The sequence below is a fragment of the Penaeus chinensis genome, chromosome 27 (genome assembly GCF_019202785.1).
Source record: "Penaeus chinensis breed Huanghai No. 1 chromosome 27, ASM1920278v2, whole genome shotgun sequence".
Lineage (NCBI taxonomy): Eukaryota > Metazoa > Arthropoda > Malacostraca > Decapoda > Penaeidae > Penaeus > Penaeus chinensis.
Genome location: NC_061845.1, coordinates 11,819,959 through 11,824,958, shown reverse-complemented (window position 1 = coordinate 11,824,958; position 5,000 = coordinate 11,819,959). Strand labels below are relative to the sequence as shown.

Genomic DNA, 5,000 nt, shown 5'->3' with positions numbered 1-5,000 from the left:
AGGGCCGCAACATGATGTGGCTTCCTTATTTCAGCTCTGTGGAGAGACTTGTAAGCACACTGGTTATAGGAGTGTCAATTAAGTGCTTGCTTAACATGGTCTGCTTATGTGAAAAAGGACTTGCAAGTGTATATTTAACCAAGGTTGACAATATTACCTAATGGGAATCCATAAATGAAAGCATTAGTAATCCATATCATATCAAATATATGTATAATACTGTAAGTGTGTATTCAGTTGTTATCGTGAACACTTTGCTGTAATTCAGCAAAGCTTTACTGTGTATTTTGAATTAACATCACTTGACTTTCATAAACATCATATTTGTCCAACTAAGAAGAGATGCCCAAAGGTTACCAAGAATAGATATGTTGCTAAGCATTATCAAGCAATTTTCCCTATTTAGAATATCAGTTTTGGTGGCATTATTTAGGCCCATAGAGCTGCTTCTAGCTAACATACATATGTATAGATATATATAGATATATATATTTGATTTGTATCTTATTTCTTTCTTTTTCCTTTTTGTGTCTTATTTTTCGTAAGGGTTTAGGGTCTCATACTGCTGCGTTATTTGATTACTCTACACTGAATAGCAAATTATTATATCCTAACTCAAGTTTCAGAAGGAATAAAAAATTCTCTCTTCTATCACGACTAGTTTATATGCTTTCAGCCACTTTCTTGAGCCTGTATTGTTTTGACACAAAGGAGCCTTTTCAGTCAGTTAAACATTCACCAGAAAGTAAACCATGATAGACTAGGCCAATAATTGGGAATGAACACTATGTATGCTGTTTTTTTGTTGTTGTTTTTTTCTATACTTTTATTATTTTACTTAGTAAAGAGGCACTCCATACACTTGCAGCCTTTTGCTCTTTGACAACATTTTGCCTTTTTGTGATTACAGTGTCAGTGTAAGAGAAACTTAATCACTGCCCTTTGCAGCTTCTATTCCAACTGGCCCTCTTAAGTGTGCCACATCCTCTTGGATCACTAGCAACATACTTTCTGTGTTGTGGATTGTGAAGAAGACAGGGGTTGGGGGAAGAGGGGAGGGGGTGGGGGGGATGGGAGGAAGTTACCTGATCCCAGAACTATTCACATTGATATTGTATGTGTTAGGGATTGCAGGTATTAGTGGAATTTAAGTGATTACATGTCAGCCTATATGGTAATTGTACTGTACTACTGACATTTTTTAGTGTTCAGTTGAATGAACATGCAAAATCACACAATGTTGCGTTTCGGTGCTAACTCGTTACATAGTTCATGAAACCTTTTCCTGCTGACCTTAATATTATTGTAGCACCTTGCTAATTTAGAAATAAAATTTAAAAAATGCCAGAGTACATACCTCTTTGTCTCTTGTATCGCCAAGTTGACTAGGTGTCTATTGTTGATGTCCTCCCATGGACTCGATTAAAATGAATATGTCCAAGCTCTCTTCCTCATTTCAAGGTTGTACATTTTCTACAACTTGAATGATAATATAAATGTGTCTGATCAGAAATGAATACTACTTTTTTTTCTTTCTTTCTTTTTTCTTTTCTCTTCTTTCTTTTTTTCTTTGTACTTCTCATCATTATCACTATTGCAATAGAACATGTTATTTATATGTATTGATGTATTTTTTTCAATTATTACATTGAGATTTTTTCTTTCTTTCTCTTTCTTTTTCCCATAACTCGTAATTATATATAAGTATATATATATCCGCATATATATTTTTCCCCCATTGTAGATAATAAATAGAAAGTTGCCACTCGGGTTCTTCGGTTCTTAAGATGACGCAGGCCTATCTGAGTGCACTCGTCTTAAGGCACCAAGCAGAGACCCCTTCCTGAGATTAGTCTGTCCATTACAGTGTCTGTTTTACGAATTCCAACTCCCAGTATTAGAGAAACTTTGCCTATCCACGATACACGTGCCTTCACTCGATATTTGAAGTTGCTCCGCTTGTCTAACAAAGAGGACGTAATATTGGTAAAACAGACAATTTGTCCCGATTTCCTTTTTAAGACCACAACTCTGGCTGATATTGTGGCAGAAGAAGCCCTGGGAGGGTTTTTGTCAAGGATAAATGGGTGTGTTTGAAATGGATGCAGAAAGGGTTTGATAGATAATGCAAAAGTATTTTTTTCGTACAGAGTGAGAAATACAATGTGTAGTGGGAGAGGGGAGGGGTGAGATTATCCTTTCTGTGGTCTATGACCCATTCTTGCATTCACCAAGAAAAATATGATGCAGAATTGCATTAATTTTTTTTATTTTTTTTTTTTTTTTTTTTCTATTGGTTAGTATGTTAATGCAGAAAGCTTAAATTGCTTGTCTGTGGTTTAAAATCTGGTTGTTCAATTTCCTACTCCGTAAATTCTTTAAGGGTTATATAAGCTTGTAAAGTTATGCATTTTAAGTGCTTGTATTTTTTCACCCTTTTATTGTTACTTTTCCACTTTTCTTTTTCCTCTTATGAACCACATCTGTGATTCTGAATATTGTCACAGCAATTAGTCTTTTACTTCAGACCATATCCCTTTTGCAAATGTATTCCCCTACTTTGAATTCCCAGGTTTTATGTTAGGCTGTTTGTCAACTGGACTCATTCAATTGTTTTATTGAATAGATTATTTTAATATATAAAAGATATAAGAATGAAATCATGTTAATGCATTTTGATGATGGCTGTGCATAAAAGATACTTCACCGAAATATGTCCAGTTAGCATGTAGCTCTTAGCTGTAAAAAGATTTGCCCTGGAGTTGACTCATGCCCACTCAGTCAAGTCCTGTGGAATCTGTTAGGTTTTGCTATTAAGGAAGTAATGCCAGTTTCTAGTTTATTATTGCTTGGCATTACATTTATATATCATGCAATGAGGTAAAGCAAGGCTTTTCCTTTTTTTTTCATATACTTAACCTTTACGTTTGATAATGAGGAGAAACGAAACGTGATAATCCTAGCATATAAAGAGAGCATTTGTTCATAATGGAGATAAGCCATGGCCCCAGAGAATGTGAGGTCATTCAAACCACACTGTGGATAGAAACCCTCCCCAAGCAGTGAAAAGGAAGGGCTGACCAAACCTTTTGCTTGAAAATTCACCTAGGGTATAGTGCAAGCAATATCGTATATAGCCTCGTTATGTGCTCTGTTCAGTATAATAACAATTATAAAGTTAATGATGATTTCAAGTCCCATTGTTTGTGCTCACTGCATGATGGATATTTTGAGTAATGTACTCTTTCTATAAGTGGGATTTGTTTTGAGAAAATCTTAAAAGACCTCTGCACAACTTTTGTCCTTAGGCAAGGTGTGGTGACGTCGAGGAATAGTCATTAAGCTAACATTGGCAACTTGGGGTCTGCTATCTGAGGCAGCCCACAGGTTGGCATGGGTGCATTATCATAGAGATATTTTGATAAAAGTTTCTGGGGTGGGGGGGTGGTTAATCTATTCCAAATACTAGCCTAGACTTGGATGATTTAAGAATTTCTGTAATCCCAAAGCAAAGGCCCTAGATGTTTGAGTCTCCATTGATGTTCTATATATATAATCTTGAAGGGGGGCACAACTTAATACTGGGTGCATGTTACAAGACGTGCCGGCATGCTGTAAAGTCAAACCCATTGTGTTCAAATTCCATGTGATATATATATATATATTTACATTGTGTAAAGTGTCATTACCCTTTACCTACTATATTTTCCTTTTTTATATATATATATTCATAGTACATAATGTTCAAATGATCTGTGTATAAGGTAACAAATATACATGTATGTTACCATGTCATTACCTGCCATACTGTGCATGTCTTGTATGTTATCCAAAATAGAAAAAGCTTCAGAAATATATTATTTACTACTTTGTTAATTACTTTATAATACTTTTGTGCACTCTATGGATGATATTCTCCCTTCTTTTAACTAAACTACTCATTATGTACATTTAATATTTCTGAAGTACAGATGAATATTTTGTTACAAGATATCCTATGTTATGTATATATTTAGCCTCGTAACACCATGCGTTTTATTGTATACAACATTACCATTTAGTTTCTGAATAAATCCCAGTGAGTCCCTCTTCAAGTTGTTATCTGTGATAGTCAGGGATTGTTATAAACTAGCATTTTTTTTAATTAATTTTTTCAACTGATTAATAGTTGGTTTGTTAGGATGATTATGGAGAGTCAATCATAATTAATTAATAAAAGATGTTTTTGTGTTGTGTGTGTATCACTGCTCTATCCCCCCTTCTGAAGATACCAGGAATGATTTTTTTTTTATGAGAAGCATATAAGGAAGAAAAGGAAATCATACACTTGAAAACATTTGAACTATAAATACATATTGTCCTGTTTCAGATCACTGTGCTAATGAACACAAGTGACTGAGCAATGGTTTAAGTAGACATATCACAAATTAACCCATAGATGTTGGAGGGTACTTTTATATGCACTGTCCACTCCAGAAGAGCTCAGCTACCAAGGAATCAGTAGGCCTAGCTGACCTTACCTATTTACCCCTTTCATTGAGTTTTTGGAAATGAAGTTTATATTTTAAATATTGTTGTTTATAAAATTGCAATAATAGCAATAATGATAGTACTAGAAATAAAATTATTTTCTCAAAATCCAAGGAATGGGCTAAACTGATGATACCGGTAGGCCTAGTAATTGGCTCTGGTGGTAAAGTGCTTGTAAAGCTAAACTACAGTTGACAGTTGACTAATTATAACTGAACAAGATCCCAAAAGCTGATAATCTGAATTTTAAAAATCCATGCTCAGTAATACTGTCAAGACCTGTGCAAGAATAAAATTTAAGACAAAAATGTTCCTTCAAAAAGAACAGTACTAGAGCATTCTAACATGCTCCCCCAATCTCTTGCTCATTGTCATGGGGGGGGGGCTTAGGAGGCAGAGACTGAGGTCCAATGTTGGGCTCACCCCTGCCTTGGACCTCAGCCTGCCATGGGGTTTAGGAAGCTGAGACT

General features: G+C 35.1%; 1 protein-coding gene across 2 annotated transcripts in view; it reads left to right on the top strand.

The window, feature by feature from the left end:
* LOC125039561 (nuclear pore complex protein DDB_G0274915-like) overlaps positions 1-717 on the top strand; it is a 19,978-nt gene extending 19,261 nt beyond the window's left edge. For both annotated transcript variants that reach the window (XM_047633636.1, XM_047633635.1), the window contains one exon: positions 1-717. This exon is cut by the window's left edge and continues 300 nt beyond it. The gene's annotated coding sequence lies outside the window, so the exon portion shown is untranslated.
* The last annotated feature ends 4,283 nt before the right edge of the window (positions 718-5,000 follow it).